Source organism: Anguilla anguilla, chromosome 4, assembly GCF_013347855.1.
Source record: "Anguilla anguilla isolate fAngAng1 chromosome 4, fAngAng1.pri, whole genome shotgun sequence".
NCBI classification, from domain to species: Eukaryota; Metazoa; Chordata; class Actinopteri; order Anguilliformes; family Anguillidae; genus Anguilla; species Anguilla anguilla.
In genome coordinates, this window is record NC_049204.1 from 27374609 (window position 1) to 27400713 (window position 26105).

The 26105-nt window shown below is 40.2% G+C and overlaps 1 protein-coding gene across 2 annotated transcripts in view; it reads left to right on the plus strand.

Annotated features, from left to right (window-relative positions):
- pde4ba (phosphodiesterase 4B, cAMP-specific a) overlaps nucleotides 1-26105 on the plus strand; it is a 140229-nt gene that overhangs the window by 1108 nt on the left and 113016 nt on the right. The gene's annotated exons all lie outside the window — the stretch shown is intronic.

The following is a 26105-nucleotide window of genomic DNA, read 5'->3' on the forward strand; positions in this document are numbered from 1 at the left end:
TAATTGCAATATGTGGAGATAATTAGTGGCAGCAAATATGCAGTACCAATAGGCATACTTGGAAGGACGACATGCTCTGTATGTGAATCCAAAGCCAGGATTCTTTTTCTTTGTGACCGGATTTGTACATTTATTATATTAAAAAAATAACAGATGACTTTACAGCAGAAAAGACAAGGATATAAATAACCCTAAGGTGTGGACAAAGACGAACATGCACACATCACTCAGACTGTCCCTCCAGAGGATTTTTTATACACTTTTTTCTGCTAGAATCCAAGTTGCAGTTTCTTGCATAGATGACAGGTGAATTGAACCAGTTCAAATAGACCAAAGTGGACTGTAACTGAAGGCCACATTAAATGAGAGCACAGAATTTTGTGATATGGGCATGCATTCATTTTCTGTATACAATTTTGAGCAAATCCCTCTATTATATTTTAGAATAATTGACTGGTGAATTTACTATGCACGTGTCTTTGAAACAGATATGCACACCATTTTGATAGAGACACAAAGAACTTCAAAAGTTGTTCTAATTTAATAACAAGAAATCAGTGTGTGCTTTATATGAAGTTGACACCACTTGTCATTCCTTTAGCTTTTAGTTTATCTGATATTATGGCTGAACATCGACATTGTAAATTTGAAAGAGTTGGTGAACAAAATGTATTTTGTTATTTTGTGATGTTCTGTGGCCTCATTTGTGATTCAAATGCAGTTTATCTCTCATTGACTTATATTCATTCCAGTCATGGTTTCACATTGTACTTAGGTCTGTGAGGAATTAGACACACCAGCTCCAGTTTTTTGGTGCATGCCAATCTGGTAAATTATAATAGCCTTGCTCACCTACAGTATGATTTATTCCATCATGATGTGGGCAGGTGTATTGTCATAATGATATTTGCAGTCAAAATTGAACGGTTCCTGACTCCTGGTCCATGGAATGGAAAAAGATTTATTCACAATGATGTCAGGATATTGCAGAATGCTAATTAATAAATAAATATTGTCATACATTGTTTCATTTAGAGCCATAACTGGGATGTCAGTTCCCTTGGTAAGGGGGCCTTTGAATAGATTGGTGAGCTAATTGTGTTGCTTGTTTTGTGGCTTAGATGTGGGCCATGATTTGAAACTCACTGCTGTCCTTTTTTCTTAAACATACAGTAGTGGTGAATACTCCTTTGCTCTAATAATTTATTGCAAAAACATTTATTTCCTTCCTGGTGGCATCCAATGGTTGGCAGAGCAGTCACCTACAGTATTAGCATTGAATGCTGGCCTGCTGTTGCGATACTGACCAGCTACTGTATGTGATATGGAGAAACATTAGCCTGTGACTCTGTATATGTAGAATGTATGGCTCTGATGGTCAGGGCCAGGTATTCTGCTGTAATAGAAGCATGCAGAACACGACCCACACCCATGATGGCAGGGTAGTGTGGGCTATGGGTAGTGGCACTAGCCGAATGTCTAAACACTGTTTTGTTCTGAAATTCACCTTCATTTGGGGCAGAAGACCTGGGCCAGACCCATGGCTTTCTTTCCAATTCAAATAGACTCCTCTGTTTGGAGTGCTGTATCTGGCAGTTGCTATCAGTCTTCCTGTGTGAATTGCTAAAATGCATTTTTGGCCAAAGGGCACATGCAGGCCCAAGCAGCATTACATCTCTGATCTTGTTTATAGTATTATAATGGTTGCTTCTGTTTGAAGAAAAATTGTACTAGCTGGTGAGTGGACCTGATATTTCTTCACTGTATTTACTACAAGCAGGTGTTGAAAAATCATAGTTTAAAAACGTTGTTACTTTGAGTAAACAGTTTTAATTAAGCTGCTGTTGAAGTCTGCCAAATGTTTCTTAGCATTTAGTAGGCACCTTTAACCTAGTACTCAACGTCTTGAGTGTTTCTGGAACGTCTTCTACGTCAAACTCTTCAAAATGTTTGGCATTTTTTACATTACATTTATTTTGCAGACGCTTTTATCCAAAGTGATGTACAAAAGTGCATTTCATGGTCATGGACAACTACAAAACACAGGTTCAACTAGAAGAGGGCACTCAGTAGAGTGCAGATCTCCGCCAGGCGTGCTAGCTTTGCTGATGCAACAATAGAGGCTACACAATCAATGCAACCAGACAAATACAATATTACAAGTTTTTACCATGTGCCACTGAAAATCCCAAAAATGCCGATTCAGTGAAGTAACGCTGAAGGTGGTGACATGTTAGCTAATTTCATTCATATCAGCCACGATGTGTTAGACGGAGCTAACGTTGATGTTATAGTCTGACACTTTCGTTTCAAATCTGGACAGGAACAATTCCAAAAGACCAGCAATGTAAAATATCAATTTCAACATGAAAATGCCAACAAAATAATTTCCACAGATTCAAACATTAACGTACCCCATTAGTTGGCGGATTATTTTGTTGAAATTGAAGTTTTACATCGCTGGTCTTTCATTCCAAACGAAAGTAGTTGTTGATCAATTGCGGCCCCTACCGGCTGGTTAGGAGGAGTGAGGAGTTAGCACTCAATGTATTTCAATGGACAATGATGGAAATTAATTAAAATAAAATACTTGTCGTTGACCAATTTGCAAAATGTTCGAGAATTCAGGTCCTTGGCCTGCTGTCAGCATGCACAACAAGTATTAGGCTGATCGGCCCAGTAGTATGCGAGATTAGCTGCGGACAGAAACACAAACACACGCACACGGGACCAAAGGCATAATCCCCTCAAGGGTCTCGCCTGGCGGAGATAATAAGATACGATACTCATTTCGTACAGCTTTTTCTAGCCAAGAACACAGTTTAGTTCACACAGTGAACACTTTTCTGACCTCACCTCTGCCAAGCCAACTAGGCTTGGCAGAGGTTATACAGACATGCAGGTAGGCTACTTTGAGACTAAATTGCTCATAGGTACAGTATGAGTGTGTAGCTGAATGGTGAGTGAATGGTGTGTGTGCCCTGTGATAGATTGGTGACCTGTCCAGGGTATATTCCTGCCTCTCGCCCAATGCATGCTGGGATAGGCTTCAGCACCCCCCACAACCCTGACCAGGATAAGCAGGTATAGATAATGAATGGATGGATATTGTCCTCATGATTTATAGAGAACTGTTTCCAATTTTATGAGTATTCTGTTTTTCGGATGGTGTGTGGCCTATTTTTTATCAATTGAACAGGTTTTGGCCAGCAGTGTCTGGTGTAACCAGTTTAGCTGTTGATTTAAGAGGTTATAACTTTATGTAGGCTACTCTTGGCACCCAGAAAGAAGATGTGCTTACTGATTTTGTGGAGTGGTCATTTTGAATTTGTTTGATTTGATTCATGGATGCTATTTCAATTTGACCACTGGCCACCCATGACCACTGGCTAATACCTGATGACAAAAGCATGAGGTGTGCAATAATATGCAGAGCTGTATTGCCTTTTATTGGCTTAGCTTTATTTTTTTGATATGGCGTCTTCAATCCCGTCTGAATTTGTAATGTAAAACTTTTGAATTTTGTACAGGCATGCTCATATAAGCCCACTGCTGCTGGCTTGGGAGAGTGAAGACCATTTGCGGTTCTCCTCTCTAACACATGGTGTCAGCTAGCTGCTTCTTTTTACACTGCAGCCCCAAGCCACACACAGCGGGGGCTGAGGAGACCCAATCATACGTGTGTGGAGAGAGCATATGTCACAAGTGGTGTGATGCGTCATGCTTCACAAGTGGTGCTTTTGAGTGAGTGAGCTGTCCAGCAGTCCCTATTGGCTTTGCATTCTTGAAGATAATTTTGACTTGTATGAAAATAGGACAGAGACAGAAGCACAGAAAATATGACAATCATGACATATTGTTGCTTTGTTGCTGTTCTTGGTAATTATAAAACCAGGAACTAAATGGAAATGCACATTGATATCCTTGGCTGGGTAATATTGCTCCTGTGCTGACCAGTTGTAAATGTAACCTTGTGTTTTGGATGTGTTTTCTTTTGCTATGCTATTGTCTCTTGCAGTACTAGATGTGTCTTTATGCTTTCAACTCCTTTTTGCTATTAGGGCCTAACAGAACCATATATTTAATATTTCTAGTGAATTTTAAATTGCATTAATGTTAAAATCATGTCAATAATCCCAAATCTCCCATCCTGTCCCTGACCGAGTACAAGGTCCTTGGACATCATTTCCATTACATTTCAACTACCTTTCATTTGGACCGCATTGTTACAGATAGCTAAGTATTACTGAGGTCTACTGAAATTGGTTGCTGATTTATTATACTCTCTGGATATGAGAGTTTAATAATAGCTAAAGACTGTCACTAGGTTTAGAGTTGGACGTTTTAATTTCTCTTCAGAAGAAAATGATATTGTAGATCGTGGGTTTAATTAAAGAAGTAATTTTATTCTTGAGGAATTATGAGGAATTACTTAATGTAATTTGTGACAAGGCTCTATGGCTTGGATGTGCACCTTGACTAGGGCTGTCAGATCAAATTTCACAATTTAAACATTACAAATGTCAAAAAATCGCTTGCAATCAAATGGAAAATTAGCATTAAACATGTGAAGAAACAACAGGTTTTAAACTGTTAAGCATGCTGAACACATCCCTCACCCTTCTAGCCTAATCTCTTTACTGCGGTAGATTTTACAGTTGCTTTTTGTTCATAAATGAATCAAAAAAATAAAGGTGCAGTATCATGGCTGAAAACTGTAAACGTACCAGGCCAGCAATGTGGAAAGTGTCCTGTAAAGCACATGGGGGATTCAGCATGGCATAGTTTTTTAAATGGAGCTTGAAGATCACACAACTACATCTACACAGCATCTACACAGATACGGGTGAATGTTTGTTCTCCCCCTTTTCTGCACATGCATTACCTGCTAAGTGGCAAGGGACCATCGCACATATCAATCCTGATATAATACTGATTGTTGGTGTTGTTGGCATTATATGTAAATATAATATTATCTTTTTCAAAAGTTATTTAAAGATGTGCTACCTGGTTCTTGTTACTGGTCCCCACCACTGCCCCCTCTTTGAGCCTGTCATCCAGAATGCAAAATCATCTCCTCTCTCATCCAAACAATGGCTCCATGAGTATGCTTTCAGGTTAATCAAGAAAACTGCAATACACAGCTTTGATGGTCCATCTTTCTCATTTACTGGTTTCCAAAAATAGTTATGTCCTTACAGATTTAAAGAGAAGTTAGTATGACAGCTGTATGAAAACTTGTGAGCAGTCCATGTTTCTGGATGAGTCCTACGCAGGAATTATGCAAGACAATTTGCAGTTTTAAGACTGACCCAGTTCTTTTCACATTGAATGCAGTTTCTTGGACGTGGCTGTACTGACGTTTCAAACCCGAGCCTTAACAATAGTGAGCTAATGTGGGTGTGTGATTAGCTTTTCAGTAGACTGAGAAATTGGCTTGTATAACCCAGTTTGATAACCCAGATAACAAGCCCAAAGATACTAACAGGGCACATATCCTTTAGAGGAAAATCGTGGCAAATTTTCAGAATGAAGATTGGAATAATTACTTAATCGTAATTTGCAGTGGAGGCCTGATCAAATTTCTAAGAAGCCGTTTGCCGGAGGTGCATTCTCTTTTATTTTCGCTTATAAATGCAGCCTCATACTCAACAAGATAAAGTTTGGAGATGACTGAAGTAATTACAGTAAGCCACCTCTTAAGCCTTTTATTTGTATGCAGAATGACACAAAATCTATCACTTGCATTGTGTGATTTGAATTGGGTTTTGTCTGTCATGTAGAAAGCAGACTCTGAGAGAAACAGTTCTCTGAGGATACAGTCTACTGTATCTGTAGCTGACCGCTAATTCATCATAATGAAGCCTTTTCCAGTGTTCCTGGGTGTCTGGCTGCTCTATTCTGGGCCCGGTGGCTGTCTGTGAAGGATGTAGGATGCTGTGAGGGCAGTGTGCTCCTCCTGCTCTCCCCTCTCTGCACCTGTGTGGTGACTGTCCCTTGCACGCCGACAGGTCACCGCCCTGCCACACGTGTTCATCACATGTAGAGCCCCAGCCGCAGATCAGGCACGCTCGCCTCACTTCCTCCGTGTGAAGCGCACTTGACCTTTGCTCAGTAGTCTCCCCTGAAGTGTGATTAAGTAGGATTACACAAATGTTACTACTTTGTAACATTTTTGTAACATGCCCATTACCTTCTGAGATGTATGCTCTGGATCCAGGACTTGAGCCCTCATGATTCCTGCAAGAAGACCTTGGTTCAAGTGTGTTACATTGTAATTCTTTTTTCATTTGGTGCTGCTCTGTTGAGCTGTGTTAAAAAAACAAAAAAACAATTTTTTTTCCTGTATTCTGCAGTGTGGCCTGTATTTGTGCAGTGGTTTTGACTTAGCAAAGGTATTTTGTATTTAAATATTCAGTATTTTCTCTGTTATTCTTAACAAATTTGATTGTAAGCAATGTATATTCTTATAGTTTTAAAGTACTTAATCTACACACACACACAGACTGCAATAGTGTGGAGAACATTTTCCTGGCAAGGTTTGGGTGCACTCATACTATTAGCAAGTACGATCAATGTCTATTTTTACTTAATGGTACAGAGTGATATCTTCACCTCACATTAAAGCATTTATTTCCTGCCTTTAGGCCTGCATTTAAAGTGCCCCTGAGAACCAGGACCTGAGAAGCCACTCCATGGTTTGCCATCCATTGTCTATATGTTATGGACTGCTCAGTCGCTGATCGAACATTTATTGGATGTTCTGGAACAGCAGCTGGAGTTGATTGACCTTTTTGTGTGGGAGTGTTTCTGTATTCCTCCTCCTGACTTCTAGACTGTAACAACCTCTTACGCAGTGGTGTATATTTAGGCCGTGTCAGCCACACATTGTGGGCTAACCTTCTGTTGAGTGTATTTACATTTAAGTAACCTGTATATTGACCCTAAAAAAGTTAGGCTGTATTGTTGGATCGGCGATGTATTCTAAATGTATTGCCAAAAATTCTGCTGCTGCCGATCGACATTCTTATCTTTCTGCAATTTGGCAGTAAACGCATAGCAATGTTGCACTCTGATGAACATGTCCAGTGTTAATGACAGTTCCTTCATAATTTTGATGTTCTTAAATCAGCTTTGCCAGTTCAATGTAGTTTTTTGTCTCCCTGACTTTTTGCATGAATTAGTCTGTCTTTGAGTACTTTTGAGTGCTGACATGGGGCTGTTGAGTGACTTTGCATTGGGTAATTTCAACACTCTCACATGATGTCAGCTGCCACTTTGCACACACAGTTTGCAAGTGGGGCCTTCACAAGTCAGAGGAGGAGACTTTTTTTACGTGCAGCTTAACAGGCGAACACTGAGCACCTGATCAAGCAGCGGCGACATAGGCGAAGGAGGCGTTGTCAAAGAGGAATGCGTTAATTTGCATTTAAAAGATTTTACCACATGAAATAATTTTTATAATTTATGTTAACACGTTAATTCGACAGCCCTTATTATGTTGGTAGCAAGCAAGCGTAATAATAAGTCAAGCATTGTAAATATTAATTACATTTGATAAATACTTTAGAATCTCACCCAGAGACTGTAAGCCTACGTGCAAGGGAGATTTTTTTCCTATGAAGGACAGAACGGTGTGGTGATTTCAGCAAAAGAAATTTCCGTTTGTACATAACCACCTGTGCCTACAATAAATGAGCTATTTAGCTATAGGCTTTGGTATGATGGCTAACCTTACTCAAGCATCAGAAGCGTGTTTTTAAAAGAACAATACAGAGACTTGACAAACTGTTTACTGAAGACATTCCAATGCTTGCAGTAGAATGACAGTGTCAATGGAGGTAACTAACCGAAACCTTGTAAACAGCAATTACACGTAAAGTGACTAAAAACCCTACATTGAAAACATTTTATTTTTAACTGACAGTAGAACTGGTAATACTGCAAATTTGTCAGATGAACATAGGCTACTTCTGTTTGTTCTACTACAATGACAAGTCAAGCTGGTTGCTGTTGACGTGTCGTCTAGAAAATACTGTCAAGCTGTGTAATTGCCTAATTGCAATTTAGTTGCTTCAAAGTTCTTTTTCATGTGGTATTTCTATTATATTGTCCCGAGCATAAGTTTGTGTGTGTGTGTGCGTGTGTGTGTATATACAGACATGTATGCACACCAGTCACTATACCCACCCATTAAAGCTGCAGTTAATTACTTTTGTAGAAAGATATTGTGGATTGGTTATGCTTAATTTACAGCTGACTTTGTAATGTCTGTTTTAAAACAGATTTTTTCCTTGGTTCCTTCTTTCCTTTGTGTCAACAGTTTCTGTCTGCCAGTCTGTCAGCTCCCAATCTAACAAGTGCAGTGGACTGATTCACAGGAGTCCCCAGTTCCCTTTTGAACTGTTATACTCCATCACATATTATGACAGAACACACACCACCATTCCTTGCTGCTTTTGGTAGGTGTTTTGCTGTCCTGGACTCCAGTTATGTCAAAGTGGCTACTGGGTCTCCAAGTGAAGCCATCAGTTGGATAAATTACATTAAGGCATTTTCCAGATGCTTTTATCCAGAGTGACTTACACAGATTACATTTTTACCTACAAACCATTTATGTAACTGAATATTTAACTGAAGCAATTCAGGCTAAGTACCTTGGTCAATGGTACAATGTCAGCTCCCCACCTGGGAATTGAACCTACAACCTTTGAGTTAAAGCCTGATTTCCTAACCATGAAACAACACTACCACCCAGGTTGAGCGTTATGTTTGCTAGCTTGGTCAGTTTTCCAGTGGATAGAAAGTCTCTGGACATTTTATATTTTTTCCCCTCAAATAAGTGGATTTTGGTGGGTAGTGATCCTGAGGTCTGTGACTGTTATGGCTGTACAGGAGATGTTGAGTAGTGCTTGTAGGTCAAGCCAGTTTCTCATTTTCAGGCCAGAGTACAGTACTCTCCACAAAAAATATTTTCAACATACAAAAATGCCAAGTTACTCACACATACCCAGTCACACTGTCCATAAGTCATTAATTAAAACTAGCAAAATCTAGGTCTACTGTTATAAGTATTGATATCAAAATGAGGCCAAGGTACAACAAACAGCATTGGCTACCTTAGCTCAAACAAATTAAACAAGCTGTATTCCAAAGCATGGCTACCCAAAGTTTCCTAAATTATTTGATGTAACTTGGCCCTGTGTTTTTTCATCTTACCATCTGAAGAGAATGTGGTCATTCATGCCTTGTGTCACAGGAAACTCAAATAACAAAAATTGCCTCATGGAAGAAGACATCACTAAGGCTACGTTTACACCGCAGGCCCAAATGCCCAATGGGAAAAATTATTGATTGTGGGACTGGCGTGTTTTGATGATGAAATTGGGAGGAAAAAGCTAAAATAACCAAAGTTTGGGCTTTATTGTTTGTACGTATACAGTTGTATTTGAATTATGTGTTTACGTGAGGTCAGAAGGTACAGAAGTGAATGTTTTTAAGGGCTGGGAGTCTGGTCATTTTGGTTATTTCTCTAGGAAACGCTGAAAAGTGCCAAACGCGGTACTGTATAGGTATACCCCGCCAAGCTGTAACTTGGGGGGATGGCATGCCTGCCATCCCAATAAGTCTTGTTGGATGTTGAAGCACTGAGTAGAAATCCTGTTAATTATTTTCCCCATAATGTAAAGATATTTTCCATCTACCAAAAGAAGTGGCTCATTTCCATAAATTGTGTTGTGTGAAATTGTCAACAAGTTGCATACAGGAACTATACACTGCAGTAGAATGACAGATTTTCCAAATCAACAGCGGAAGACCACTGGATCCCTCTGGGTAATGAGAAAATATGAACATTTCCTTGAAAATATGAATATTTTATAGAAATATGCCTCCTGCAGCAGTCATGTTAAATTTTTTCCTTTCAGTATATCTGGCATCTCCCCTATTCATTTCTGAAAACACCCCATTTGCAATTAAAACCAGCTATTTACATACATGCAGGCTCCCTATGCGTGCAGCTGGGTCTGGTAACTCAAATCCACACAAAGCAGACATGGGCAAGGCAGAGAGATTGTTCTCAAGCTGCTTAAGCTTCTGCTCCCTCTAACTGCCTGGGAAAGGCATGTCTCTGGCAGCTGTGGAGACTCACTGAGATTCCTTCACACGTATGTTAGTCTCGCTCCACTATTTGCAGTGCCCTCTGTAACATTTGGGACAAAGACATTTTTTCTGTACCCCACAATTTTAGATGTGCAATCAAACAATTGACATGTGGTTAAAGTGCAGATTCTCAGCTTGTATTAAAGGTATCGTATCGTTCACCGTGTAGACATTACAGCACTTTTTATATATGCTCCCATTTCATGTGCTTCTGTTTAGTCAGATGTGTTCAGTTGCTTCCTTCATGCAGGTACGGTATAAGATAACTTATCTAGCCTTGATTCTAGGCTTTTGATTGCCTTTGGAGCCTGTTATTCGCATTGGACTAGAGTTGCGCCAATGAAAGTCAAGGAAACCATTATGAGGCTGTGAAATAGAAAAAAAGGGTAAGTAAAAAACAGCCACTGTATTTCTTAGGTGCCTTTATGTTGGCTGACCTGCAGTGGTTTTGAGATTAGAATACTCAATAGAAATGTAAAAAAAAAGAGCGATGTTGGCATGCTGCTGACTAAAAGACTTCTGTCCAGTGAAAAGAAACAGAAATATGCGGACAGACGAGTCATATTTTTGAGTGGGCTGATCCCAGATGCACTTTGAGGGGGTAGGTTTTCAGGCAGCAAATAGAAAGTGGTGACTGCTTCAGAATCTGCAAAAGTAGCTGTGTCGGGGCAACAGGGTACAGGAATTCTACAGGTTCCAATTCACTCATTCCCCTTGTCATTTTCTCATGTCATGCTAACCTGACAATTTATGGGATAAACATAAAGTCAAAGATTAGCTTGTTGTTCTCAGAAGGTACTACCAAACAGACTTGGTGCGATCATTAGATTTATCAAGGATTTCGGGTTCAGTGCCATGCAAAGGAATATTGATGCCTCTGAAATCTGAAGGATCTTTATTGGGCTGGTTATCCAATTCATTGTCCCTTGATCCTGACCAACATCAGTGACCTAGTGTCAAACCCAGCCTGGACAATGAAAACGTATGTGCGAAAAGGTGATTGTCATTGATGAAGCAGAAATGCAAATCCAGCTGATCCCTCTTTGTTTATGATGAATCTCTCTCCTTGGTTCGTGGTATTTTATTCCACTTACATAACATGCTGGAGTGTGAGATTTTCCCATTGGGTTTTTCATATTAATATGGTGAAGAGATGGAAATCAGTTGTTGGGAGCTTCAAGGCTGGTCTGTGCATGTTAATGAATAGTGAAAGCAGTGTATACACCATACTGTAATTATGACACTTGAAATAGTCTCACTGCACACCCACAGATCTTTAAGTTCCAGGCCTACATTCATGATAAATCTGAGCAATAATTTTTCAGCACATTCCTTTTGTGTCTCAAATGACAAAGAGAGCAAGGTGCATCTCTTTGTGTAATGTTCCTGTGTCCACAAATCCTTTGTACTCCATTGCATGCTGGCTCAGATGATTGCATGCCTCCACACATATACACATTTACATTGACGTGAGTCATATTTTGTGGGGATGGCAGCAGTCGGGAAAATTGCCCTTCACTGATAGGCAGTTGCAACACGTCCAGTCTGTGACATGTTGATTACAAGATTGTGGGGTTGCTACATGCTTATCTATATGAACACATTTAAAAAGTGTGTGTTTATATATAGAAGTATATCTCAGCAGGGCTGTTCTTAACAAAACTGTTAACCCATGCCCTAGATTTATATCTGTAGTCAGCCGATTTGGAGTTGCTTGTCTGTTTTGCCTTGCATCTCAAGCCAATGCATGGTTGAGGTGTTTGCACTTTTTACCACGTTTGTCCCCAGCTGACTATGTCTTTCCCTCAGGCATCTATGTGTACTTCTTTATGTTTAAAGTTTTGAGAAATCTATGTGATTTTAAAGGAGAACGGTTCACAGTTAACATGAGAATTTATAGGCCTATTGTATTTGGTAAATAGGCCTATTTGTTACTATTTTCAGATTCATGTAAAGTTTTATTTTCCCCATTCATTCAAGTAGAGTAAGGAAAAAATATATAAGACACTTGCACAGTGCACTATGGTAACAAGATAATACTTGCTAACATAGTGCACTGTAATAATCTGGTGTAGCATCTTCAAACCCCTATTCTCGCATGGGTTGGCCTCATTTGTGGTAGGATATTGTCAGCGTCTCAGACATCCAGTAATGCAATCAGTACAGCAAACGCCAGCATCATTGTCATTTAACCCAGGGGACCAGTTAAATGTTGACATGCAGCAGCAGCTTTGCAATTGCAGTGTATCACTATGCGTTCTGGGAGAAGTTCGTACCAACCACCTTCCCTTTATGGGTGGATGGGTCTGTGCTGTTTAGCAATTAAAAACAGCTGTTTGGCAAGTACAGAGTTCTTGCATCAGTTTGTTGGGTACGGTCACGTTTCCTGTCAGAATCCATATCAGCAGCAAGAACTTGTAGCTTCCATGTGATTGATAAAAAAAACACATCACATGACCACATGGAAGCTGTACGACATTGCTGGTGATTGCCGTTCTTATCAACCCCCAATAGATAATTTTTAGCTGCGACCGCAGCTCTATAGCTCTTGTCTGTCGGTCGGTCGGTTGGTTGGTCCACAAAAGTGTCCCACCCCATATCGGCCACAGTTTTCGCCCCAGGAGGCTGAAATTTGGCATGGGGGTTGGTCATGACTGAAGGTAGAGCTGAGTTACTTTCAGGCCGATTGATCAAGAGGGGGCGTGGCGATGGGCATGGCCTATCACAAAAAGGCGCATAACTCCCGAATGGATTAACAGATTTGCACAAGATTTTGTGGAAAGGTTGGTCATGAGCCAAAGAAGAGGCCACGTGTTTGTGTGAGGGTGTGTGCATGGATGCATGCACACATGGATGCATGCGTGTGTGCAGTCGCAGCTATTGCGGATTCACGCTTGTTTTTCTCCAAAAGCATGTCACGCAGCCCCTGAAGCGTGGTTGTTTACTAATCCATGAGGCATAATTAAAGAGAAAAAGAGGAGAAGAAAGGTAATGGTGGCAAAGACCGTTATTGCATGTTGTATATTACCTAGCCATTGTAATGAGCTGGTTTTTCATCACCATTGGTCAGTGAAAAGACATGTAAATAGCCTTGTTAAGATGTCATAAGCAAGGTCTTCAAAGATCAATATCAAATCATTCAGTAACAGGCAGGCAAGAACTTTTGCTGTCAATAAAAAACTCATTAGAAATGTCAAAATGTCATTCAAAATGACAGGATATTGAAGCACAGTGTTTTGTCGAAGTGTACTTCACTTCTGTTTATTGGGTTGTGGTCAGTGTCTGCAGAAATCTGAGGTGGCAGATTCATTGGTGAAACTCATTCAGAGCTGTAAAGCCTACATTTATTTGAAGAGATCAATGGAGTGGTGCCTGTTGTCATTGTGAATGCACTTGTGTGATTACATTTATGATGTTCTGCCTCCAATGGATTATAACTGAGCAGAAGCATCTGGGTCTGTCACAGCCTTCCTTAAGAATTAATCCAACAATATATTTATATGCTTTTTGTAGTGGCTTTTCATATTCATCATCGACAGTTAAACCTTAAGTCCAAAGCATTTTCCTGAGCGGTGCATGTACATGAATATTAAGGAGGATTCAAATCAAAAGAGGGTGTTTGATGGTCATTAACTTGGAAACCATCTTGCTGCGTAAAATATAGCAGTATATTAACAATTCTTATTATTATTGAAACCATACTGTCACACACGGAGTGACACCCACGGAAGGGACAGAATAGCTGGACACAAGAAGATGCAGTAATTTTACTGTAGTTTTCCCCCTTGTTTTTATTCAGAGAGAGTTCTCTGTGGAAAGAAGCATTTTGGGCTGGATCCCTGGGCTGATTAGTTAAAGCTACCCAGGTGTGTTTCCTACTTTTAACCAGTAGGCATGTCCCCAGATCATTCTGGTTCTCTCTTTCTAGCCACACAGGTGTTTTCCATAATTCATGTTTCTATCAACTTCTACAGACCAGTTTCTCTAAGGTGACATTGAAGAAAGCTAGAGACAAAAAAATTTGCATAAGAAGAGAAAAGATGCATTGTAGCGGTCTTCTTCAAAATGATACAGACTTCTGAGAGAGTTGGAAGAAACAAGAATTTGTGAAGTGCAGAACTGATGGGCTCTCTCGTTGCTTGTTCCGCGGTTGCAGTTGAGAAAAAAGGTGCAATGTTTGACAAGAAGCAGTTGATGCTGTTTATACAGTGTCTGTACTGTATGCTAAGGAATCAAAGCGCTGCAGTGTGTCAGAACAGGAGCCTTATAAGACACGCTCATCTTTCCTTCAGCTTGGCCTAGCCATGGAGTTCCTTTCGGCTGCAAGGTGCTTATTTGCACGCAGTGGGAGATGAACATGCCTGGAACCCATTGTCCTAAATGGGCAATGCTTTAATGCAGGAGATGGATTGACCAATTTGCATCGCTGGTGAACAGTGAGTGCTTGTCTGTGAGTCTGAATTATAAGCCAGAGTTTATTGTACACAGCTCATGGATGTACTCTTATGAGCATTGCAGAAGATAATGATGATGGTCACTCTTGGAGCGGCTCTCCAGCTCTGAGAAATGCTGAGCCTGCTTCTTTTCACAGTGCAGCCTACAGCTAAGCTTGCCTAGTGTTGAGTCTGAAGAAGACCTTTCATGCTCAACTTTGACAAGCTGTCCACAGGCACCCCACCGACGAGTGGGAGTCACTACAGGGCACTGTTAATTTTGTTGACAAAAACTATGACGAAAACTGTCCATCAATGAAAACAAAACGATAACAAAATTAAAACCAAACTTTGTTTTTAAAACAAACTAAGATGAAATGTACTAACATTATCATCAATGCATAACATGATGAAAATATCATTAACAGATGATTGGACAGTTAGTGATGCACAAGACTTTGCAAATTCTATACAATGCATCATAGAGATACAGCAGAGAATACAATCAGAATGTAAGGAATTATGGCTCACCGTAATTGTACTTTCATCCAATCATTAGCATGCATGCGATGGTGCAGAGTTTGCTAGGTGGGTGCATGCATGTGATTGGACAGAATTCTGACAGGGAAAAACACAGTGATCTGGCTCTAAACAAATTCACACCCCAGCCGGTATTTGGGAGAAAGGAGAAAAGTGATAAACTGTATATAGGACTTCAAGGCAAACAAAACACAAGGTGAGCCATTTGTACTTACTACTGTACTTACTATTTATGTCAGGTGTATTTGTAAATGTTTCTTAACAGATTTTCAATTTGTAAAATGCTTGCTGAGCCAATGGTCACACTTGTATTTTTTTCTGGTAAACAAAGCCAGAGATTTCTGCATTCAAATATGGGTGGGACTTACCATAAATCTATCAGTGCAAACCAAAGCACTTCCATTCTTTGGTCGGTAACTTTGATAACATCTTAGAGCCAATCAGAGCATTCCATTGGAAAACAGCTTTGTAGCTTTCTGTACACACTCTTATTACATGTCTAAACCAGTCAGAGCTGGAGATATCCCATTGAGATGTGTGGCCAGTTGAACTACAAATATTCTGCCATTTTGCTTCTGTGGACAAAGAAGTTATGGGTGTATACTGCATATTGTGATCTCAAGAAGGGATTGGGGTGCTGTCCACCAGGGTGCAGCACCGGCCCTTCTTACAGGTAAGGTCGCAGCTGTGGTTGATTGTAATCACGTCGGCTGCGGCCAATTACCTGATTATTGGGCTTTATAAAAGAGGCCTGGGTTACAGGTCTAATGGGATGGTTTTGGACTGGCTGGATGAAAGGTGTCATCCTTGAGTGCCCTGAGTATTTTGTGTCTGTTTTTCCCCTCATTTTGCATTTGAAGGTTTTTGTGGAGTTTTTTGTTCTGGGACTTATTTTTTTTTTTAGTAATAAACTCTTAGATTTTTTGTCTGCTCACTGCATGGTGCAGAGGCCCTCCCCTCCCCTGCATCACAGTATATACACTATTTATGGCTTGCAAGAGTTTTTCCGTCCCGGTAGCGCTGGATATAAACCAGCGAAGAGGATCACAATTCATCAGGAACTGACAGCTTACTGATGAGGAAGTAAATTATCAGGACAGAATTGACCTGTTTGAAGATAAGTACTTCCATATAGCCTATACACAATGTTTATAGTATACAGTACACAGTATATGAATCTATGTATAATCTTTGTATGCAAAGTGCGTGTGTTTGTTTGGTGTAGAATGGGGGCTTATGCCTGCATATCATTTCACATTTTGAATCTGCTATTTACGTTTACTTTGCTTATGTTTAGCAAAATAAGCATCAGTATCCCATAACATTTTTTATCTTGATTGTCAGTTTTAGTGTATGGCAGGAAGATGAAGCACAAGCCTCTTCCACTCCAGTAGTTCAGGTAGCCATGCTGGCTAAACTGGCACATTTACAGAAATGTTTATGAATGTGCACTGTCGCTGTAAAAATAAACTGAATAAAGTAAAGTAAAGTTCAGGTAGCTGGAACACCACCACCACCAGCAGCACTGTGCTGTCAGCACTTTGGGCTTCAGCATCAGGAGCCCTCTGTTCTCGGCCAGCATATAGCCTAGCAGAGAAGAGAAAGTAAAAGCAAAAATGAGCCATGGCTTGATGGTAGAGGTAAAGGTAAAATAAAAATTGTGGAGGGTCTCCATAAGTAGTGTCGTTATTCCATTTCAGTTGACCGAAAATGTGTGTGTGGGGTAGAATGGAGTTAAAATGGATGTTAAGATGGACCAAGGACTTTTTGTTGTCAAGGCATTGCAGATTTCATTTAATATTTTCTGCAGGAATGTCTATTTTTCCTTTCATTCGTATTTTAGATTATTTGTTATTTACATGATACAATAACATGTTTATGTAGCTAGCTAAATTCATTATTACATTTCTTTAAATCCTAAATTAGAAAAGATTAAGATATTGCCTTACCTCTGAGAGCCTACTTCTGCATAGAGAAAGATGTGGTCTATGACTTAAAGATGAATAAATACCATCAGGAAGAGAGTTCCGGAACTTGCAATATTCCTTCCACAGTCCTACAGGAACAGGCCTGAAAATAGTGCATGTTCCAACTTTTTTTAGATGCTGTGTAATAAGATTCTTGGACGAAATTATGATTGTTGCATCTGTGTATAAAAGTCAGAACATTCCACTGAAAAGAAATGAGAACTTTCATTAGAATTACACTAAATTTATCTTTTGTTTACCAAGACTACTTTTTATTGACTGAAACTACTTTTGTTTTCATCAGACTAACCTTAACAATATTCGAATGATTAAAATGTGGCTAAATCTAAAATGCTATTTATTCAGAAGGCTAACTAAATTAACACCGCTACAGAGTCCATAGTCCTTGCCCCTATCCGACTGAACCCTCCAACTCTAGGTAATGCGATCGCCAATAGTGCAGTTGCCCTGTGGGTCTGCTGGCCACAGTTAGCACTAGCCCTGTCCAGATTCAAGCTTTGACTCCTACATTTTAAGACGTTGTTCAAGAGCAGCTTGGCTATCCTACTGACATCACCATGCCATTGTTGTGAGAAATGCATTATGGTCATGATCTTAGGTGAATCTGGATTTGGGATGTGGCAGTGTGCAGAAGCCCATATTTCTTAAATGAAGGATGAAGAACAGCTCCAGTAGATTGATGGAAAGGTCAGAGACAGAAAGGTAGAAGAAAGGCAACAAAAAATAATCTTTCTAATCTGTTCCGCAAAGAATTGAGTGTACACTTGACGTGAATATAAGGAGAGGTCCAACTCATCCAGATGTAGTAATACAGTTGCCTTTCTTGGTAGTTGCAGCATTGGATCCTGGATACCCAGATCTGGCTGGGTTAAGTATCTAGCCAGGCGCCTGAACACATTCAGCCAAGCCGACAGGACACTCCGTGACTCCCACAGGAAGACGTCTATGTTTGTTTTCCTTATCCAGCCACAGACTTCCTCCCAGTGGGAAACCGATGGAGAACATGAAGCCGCTCTGAAAGCGGGGCCATTGGGGAATGCTTGCACGTAATTACTTTCCTCATAAATGTTTAAGTCACCCTCCCATCGTGAAGAAATGGAAGACGTGTAAGAAGCAGCAAGCTGTTTTTGGAGAATTTTTAATAGCTGAACAGAGCAATCGCTCAACTTTAATAGAAAAGTAATAAGTGGCTCGATTGCTGCAGAAAAATGGCTGAGAGGCATCAAGCCCCACCTCTCCTCAGGGTCTTGTTTATATTCATGATGGAGTTCAGTGTGCTACTTCACCATGGGTGATATTGCTCTTTAATTATGTCAAACCACTATTTTGTCATGATATTGATTTGTTCTTGACTGGTGAATGAGTGTGACAAAGATTGATGGGTCATGGCAGCAATCAAGGCCGCAGGCTCTGTAGGCCCTGTTGCCTGTCACAGCAATAAGCTGGACTCATTGGGAGGGTATTACCAGTCCCAGCCACTGCTTCCTTTTACAGTTTAATAGCACTTGAGTAGCATTTGGTAATCGGACCATATTCACAGCTACATCACAAACTGCTTCTGTGGCACTCGAGTGATGAAACCTCAAGCAGAAGAGGTGAAGATTCATTATGAATTGTATTTCCGTATCAAGCATATATAGTATGTAAACAAGTTGGAAATAGTCTGAGATTCAGTCCATGAATTCCAGAATACTGAGAATTCAAAATGTAAGACTTGCTGTGCTGCCTACTGAGGGTTTGGAGGGAATTTTTCTCAGTGCTGCCTACTGAGGGTTTGGAGGGAATTGTTCTCAGTGCTGCATACTGTGGGGTTGGAGGGAATTTTTCTCAGTGCTGCATACTGTGGGTTTGGAAGGAATCGTTCTTAGTGCTGAATACTGAGGGTTTGGAGGGAATTGTTCTCAGTGCTGCATACTGAGGGGTTGGGGGGAATCGTTCTCAGTGCTGAATACTGAGGGTTTGGAGGGAATTGTTCTCAGTGCTGCATACTGAGGGGTTGGGGGGAATCGTTCTCAGTGCTGCTTACTGAGGATTTGGAGGGAATCCTTCTTAGTGCTGCATACTAAGGGTTTGGAGGGAATTGTTCTCAGTGCCTCTGGCTGATTTGTAATGAATGAGGCAGGTGCAGCAATAATTCGGTCAAATGGCTTGAACAAAGATCACAGATTTCGCTGCCGTGGAGACAGCTGTCTGGTGAGCACCTCCTGTCCAGCCTGTGGGCTCCTGCTCTGGTCAGGCTGAGGGCACAGCCAGGACACCACTCTCGTCTGTTTAGCACAACAGAATGGCTTCACCACGTCTGAGCACGGTCACGTTCAGGCACGGTCACATTCAGGCACGGTCACTTAAGCACGGTACTCCAAAGGATAACAGTAAAATCTGACCTTAGTTTACGATAATGGGTGTTACATATCCTTTCAGACAAATGGACAACACCATAACACAGTCACAGGAATGTGAGCAGCTGGGGAAGGGTTTCTGATCATTAGGTTTCATTTTATTAGTCATATTTTTGGATATAAAATGTAATTGCTAGATGCACATTCACAGTACATTGAACAAAAGCCTTAAACAAGTATTACCTGGGACAACAGGTGCACATTCAAAATAATAGATATATGATACATAACAGATTAAAACTTATAGAAGTCAAAGCAGTATGGAACTCTCTTCAATGTAGCACCACTCCTCGTCGATGTTTATACCTTGATCTGGCACCCATTGTGTAAAACTGATATGTAGCATGAAGACTCTCCGAGGCTGATGTGGGCTTTCAGTTGCTAGGGAAAGGCCGTTGCAGTGAACAGGAACAGGCAGTTTTCTGGGCTTCCCCAGATCGCAGCTTCTGCTTTCATCTGAATGATACAGTGACTGAGCAGAAGTAATGTCAGTTAAACGTGTCCTTTGGGTTCCTCAAGGCCGTTGATTCGCTTATCTGGTTTTGAGGGGAGAGCGTTAATCCAGTGGTGTGTAAACCGTTACGCAGGCCTGTGCAATCCAGTCTACGCTGCCACAGTTATATAAGGAGCAGTGGCAGTGTGCCAGAACATAAGCTGATAATGAATGGCTTAATACTACGTTCAGAGTGTGACAAAATGGAAAAACACCGCCAGATGCGTACGTGTTCATATGTATTTATTTTTTTCCCCTTAGTTGTCATGGATGTTTTTAATAGAAGTGGTCCCATGCTCTCAGACTCACATTACATGGAGTGAGAAGTGCAGACACACCCTGGGGACCTGAATCCCTACGCAGACAAAATGTGTCCGAAATGGGGAGTGATTTCACACGTATGTGTCTGGGTGTCGATTTGGTGCGGCAGACTGTGGGTTGACAGGAACAGGAAGTGAAAAACAGAACTAGAGAATAGGCGTTAGAACAGTAGTGAGCATCTATAAACCACTTTTGTTCCAATGGTGGTGAGCTGGTTGATCCAGAACAGGTTTACTTAGGCTAAGTAGTTTTAAAGAAGCAGAGAGATTTTCAAGAATATCTCTGCTTTTATTGTGTATGTCAACTGTTATACAAATGTGCACTGAAGATATTGATGAAGAATACGCAGTAACACATAACATGATATGTTTGTATTTACCCTGACAAGGACTTCCATTCCACTGTTTATTGCTCTCGTTATTTGATTATTTTCTATGTACTTTTACCAGAAAGTTTCTCCAACCAGCTCTCTCTGGGAAGCAATCTTCTGAACAGCAGGGTGGCATAGGCATTGGGGAATTGAACTGAATTGTATTCATGTGGTTACTAGTTCAAATCCTGTGTGAGGAACTGCTATTGTATCTTTAAGGAGGGCCCCTTTTATATTGATGTTCAGCTATAGAGTGGAAGATGCATAACATGTAGCCTACCTCATGTAAGTCACCTTGGATGAGGACATCTGTACAAAAAGAAATGCATAAAATGCTGTTTTGGCTGTTTAGTTTTAGTGTGTATGTGTCTCTATGTGTGTGCGTCTGTGTTTGTGGGTGAGGGTGAGAGAGAACGAATAATAACATCATTTGTTTTCAACTCTGGTAATTAAGCTGCTGGCAATTGGCTGCTTCTTATTTCTTATTCATGGTTATATCAATCTGCTTATAGAACAGGCTGCCCTTTGCCTAACCTCAACTCATGGTTTTACCAGCTGTTGATTTATTTTGCCCTCTGCCCAGCTGCAAGGCCCGGGGTAGGGCTAATCCCTGTCTGACGCATCGCTCAAAACAAGGGCTAGGAAGGGCTGTAAATGGGCTTGTATCAGAGACGCATTCAAATCCCTGTCCTGGAAAGAAGTCATTAAGGGAAATCTACGCAGGCTCATAAGGGAAAAGCTGATGGGAATGAAGTAGCCTAATCTTTATGAAGAAAGTTATTAGCTGAGCCGGATTAAACGCTGATGGCTCATTTTTTTGAAATGTTTTTTTTTTTTATTGGACAGGTATGTTAAATAAGTTCTAGGGAACTGTTGTGGCCTTGTAAGCCTGCAATATCCACAACTAAAGCAATACTGATATAGAAGGGAAACAAGTGAAAGAGTGAGAGACAGAGAGAGTGAGAGACGGACAGAGGGAGTGAGAGACAGAGAGTGGGAGAGTGAGAGCAAGAGAGGGTGAAAGAGGGGTGATATTCTGTTACGTACACAGGATGAGTAATTCCATCAACGGTTCTGTGAAATCATCCACATCCACAAACCAGGATGTGGTCAGGTGGAGTAGATTATGAAACACCTATAAATCCAGCGATGGAATTATACCACCACCCACAAAGAGAAACCTGTTCACTCTTCTGTGAAGTGCTGTGCTCTGATGGTGCACTTGGCAAAGCAGACAGTATTACATGCATTTTATTGTTTGTAGAGCCTCTTTTCCAGTGATTCAGTGTTTGTTTGTTTCTCAGAAACACTGTTCATATGGTGGCTCTGACTTTGGTGCACAGTTTTGAGGCAACAGATGGTTGTGGTTTTGGCTTTGCCAAATAATATTTGGCATTAGTGTTAATGGTAAATAATATTGGTTCAGCACATTTTGTCTAGAAATGGCTTATCAGAAGGTATTTATAGGGGCAAAGACCTATGCAAGTCTGGTGCTTGTCCTCTACCTGACAGTACAGCTCTGTCTTGTTCTTTGTAAGACAGGTTATGGACCTGTTTCTGTGGATCTGTGTACCTGCAGTGCCAAAACTTACAGTACCAACAGTGGGTGTTCCAGTTTTATTCTCTAGAATCATGGGTGCTCACATGGTTTTCTGCTGCTTGGTACCTCTCCAATGTCATGTCATGTCTTGTGGCAGCTCCACCCATTTTTATATGAAATTGCCTAAAGTGATGCTTGGTCCTCAGAAACCTCTAAAGCAAAAATTTTATTTTTTAAACAAAGAATATATACAGATTTTTTGTATGCTGTTGCTTTTTTATGTTTGACTCACTCATTTCAAAACACATTATGCGTCACAGGTGGCAAAATGACACATTCTACCTCTGCAATTAGAAATTCATCAGTGTACCTTTCAGGAATTCAAAAATGTGTTATCATCAAGAGCACAGAGGCCCATTAATAATCAATAAGCATAATGTTAACCTAACAAACAACGATTTGGATGGAACCAAAAAAAGGACCATTAGACAGATGACCTGTCTTTACCCAGCTGTATAACATGAATAATCTATAACAGTGATAATCTCTATAACATTATCCAAAAGGAAATCCAAAGAATGGTTATCTTAAGGGGTGGAATTCACCCATGATGTTACTGAATGTTAAGGGATGCTGGATTTTTGAAATGGTGGATGTAAGAAATTGTGGAAAGTTAAATGGTGAGATACCAGCACCCACTGTAACAAGCAGATCAGTGAGGGAACAGGTATACTTAGATGTTGTTAAGAGAATCATCCTAGGACCTCCTTGTGCACACTAAAAAAACATGCGACTGTCCTTGGGGTATACTAAAGCTGGCGTCATTGCCCTTGTCCCTGTAGCCCGTATTGTACTCCTAACAACACAGAGTCAGCTGTTAATCAATCTGTGGCGTCTGGACCCCCAGGGGCCAGGCTGACCTCCCAAACTGGAATTCCAGTTTTTTTGCGTGTTCTTTTAGGACCACAGGCATCTGTCCCCAGACTGGACAGAACTGAAAGGCAGGTCTTTCAAGCAGACTAATGACTAGCAATGGTCAAATTGTATCATAACTACACTGGAAACAACATATAAATAGATCAAATGTTAGGTTATATGCACATGATGTGTACATTCCACAGCAGCAGACCTGGAAATGCAGAAGTCTTTTAACACGCGTGACGGTTAGCGATGACACCAATGTGACTGCCTTGTGTTCGTGTGTGTGTGTGTGTTTTTGCATGCGTGAATGCCTTCCTGCCTGCATGCATGTGACAGTACAGTATGTGCACAGTCAAATATGGCATGTGAACATGTACTGTTTCCCAAGCATTCCACATCATTAAAGGCACATATTTAGATGCATATTTTCACCCATTTCAATATCAAAACATGAGTCTGTCTGGAAAGTCTGCTTGAGGTCATTTAGTTGTCATCTTTCATTCCTTTAGGGGACACTGTTCTTGCTTGAAAAGCTCGTTTTAATGTGCAAATCCGATCAGCCTGATGGCGATTTTGTGAACGGTGAATCTGTAAAACAGACCATGTCCTGGTGTGCTTGCTTTGTGTATATGGTAACAGCTGAACAATCCTAGATTGCCTTGCGGTATTTTGCTTATGTAAGTTGTTATTACAATCCCAGTTTCAGATATTAATAATAATATTGATGTGATTGCGATTGTCACAAATGAGGATGAAGATGAATCTCTAGATCATTTTATTTTTTTTGGCTGTGTCTTTTAAAATGGTCCTGATTAGAACTGGAGCAGAGAGATTATTGGTGTAGGGAATTAAAGGGTTTAGTGAACAGCAAAGCTTGGCTGATTGTGTGCAGTCGTGCACTGGCTATTTGGATGGAATGGTTAGCGGGACTGTCTGTATGGCTGTGACTGAAAGGTGATATTATACAGCTTCCGTCAGTCATATGGCTTGCTTCTGTCACTTCTAATACCAGAATCGTGGTGGATTTCTCATTTCCTGCGTATCGAGCTATTTAGCTGGAGTGCCACTGGTCATTAGCAGTCAGTTTTAATTTGATTTCCCTCCTGTTCAAAACACAATTAGACTTTAGTGCTAAATTATACTTTAGAGCGTTGGTTGTTTTTTCGTACTGAAAATATTTAATCAATAAAGACCGTGAAGCACTGCCACGTATTTATATTCATAACCATATTACGCCTGAAACCAATCGCTTATATTCATGCCTGTACTCCTGTATTGTGTGTGGTGCGGGTGTAATAATGATGCTACACAATGCTGAGCATGATGGCAAAAGTGGGTTGCAGCTGCACCTTTGAAAAAGATACAGAGTTCAGAGGGCTGAGATGGAGGAAGGGAAATGTCTACAAGCCAACAATGTCCCAGTCCCTGCACGCAAAGTCACCTGCCGGTGTTGGATACACCTGACTTGACAATTTGCATTTGTACTACAAAGTTCCATTTTTATCTAATCTGACAAAACCTCACTTAAGTTCTTCCTGCAAACTCTGTAGAGGATTGGAGGGAATGGTTGTCCCTGCTGTGCTGGCAGGCTATGTTGAATGACTGAGATATTGGAAATATGAATTTCTGTTTAAACTTGCTATTTTAATTTTTTCAAGTTGCCTATAAAATGTTTCTAAACTTTAAGCTCTGAAGCAACAAAATGTGACAACTGTACAAGGACCTGAATGTTTTTGTAAAGATGGATGTAAGCAATGGGCTATATTGTATGAGAATTTGACATTATTTCTGTACCAATGCAATAGCTGAGAGATAAAGATTTTAGCTAGACATTTTCATTCTCAAATATATGGCACAATTATTTCACAGATGTAATTTGTGGCTAGGTGACATTTTCTTGGTTGATTTTGGGGTATGCTTGGGATCACTGTCTTGCTCTAAGGTCTATTTGCGACCATGTGTGAGCTCTCTGGCAGAGGGAGGCGGGTTTTTGCACGAAATGTCCTGATACTTGCTGGAGTTCATGATTCCGTTGACTTTACCAAGAGCCACAGGATGAGTAGAGGGAGCTTTATGTAGAAAGGCAAACTGAAAACAGAGGTGTGAATATTTGTGACACTTACTTTTCTTTTTTTGGTTGATGCCATCAAATCATTATTGAAGTTAAATATTTTCCATATGTTTGAGAATTAAAATATTGCTCAGTACTTGTATTATTCATTTTATAGTCTTATTACTCATCTTGATTAGTAATTTTTGAGATACGGTTAATTTAATTTGGGTTATTTTGTATACATTGGCTTCCCTTCAGAGTTTTTACATCTGCAATCTTTCTTTTTCAGAGCTCAAAACATGAATATTATCTCTTAATTTAAAACCCTTGGTCTGGAATGACTTAAATGAAGCAATAAACTGTCATATTCACTTGTAGTAGACTTCATTAAAAGAATGAGGAAATGTGCCATCTTTACTGAAGGCCAAACATTATGATTTATATTTTAGCTCCATTTAGCAAAGAAACCTGTTACAAAATCATGAATAAAAGCTGACACATAGCACAGCTGCTTAGTTTTAATTTAAAGCTTTCCACTGTAAATCAACTGTGATCTGTCAAAGTTTCATCTTAGATGAGAGTGAAGCTGGGAGAAGATAAATAACTTGCTCTTCTGTGTGTCCTTCATACAAATAGGCTATATCAGCAAAAATGGTCCTTTCTGCATAAACTGTAGACTAAATTCACTGATTTTTTGAAATTTGTATTAATAATTAGTAATTAGTTTGTCATTGCCTGTACTTGGGACAGATGTGTGTATTGCTTATGTTTAGTTATTTATATGATGTAATTGTCATTGCATAATTAAGCGTATGCTGCCAGGTAGCTATAGGTATATAGCCTATCTGTGGTGGGGTGTCAATATCAATCTCAGGGATATTGTTAA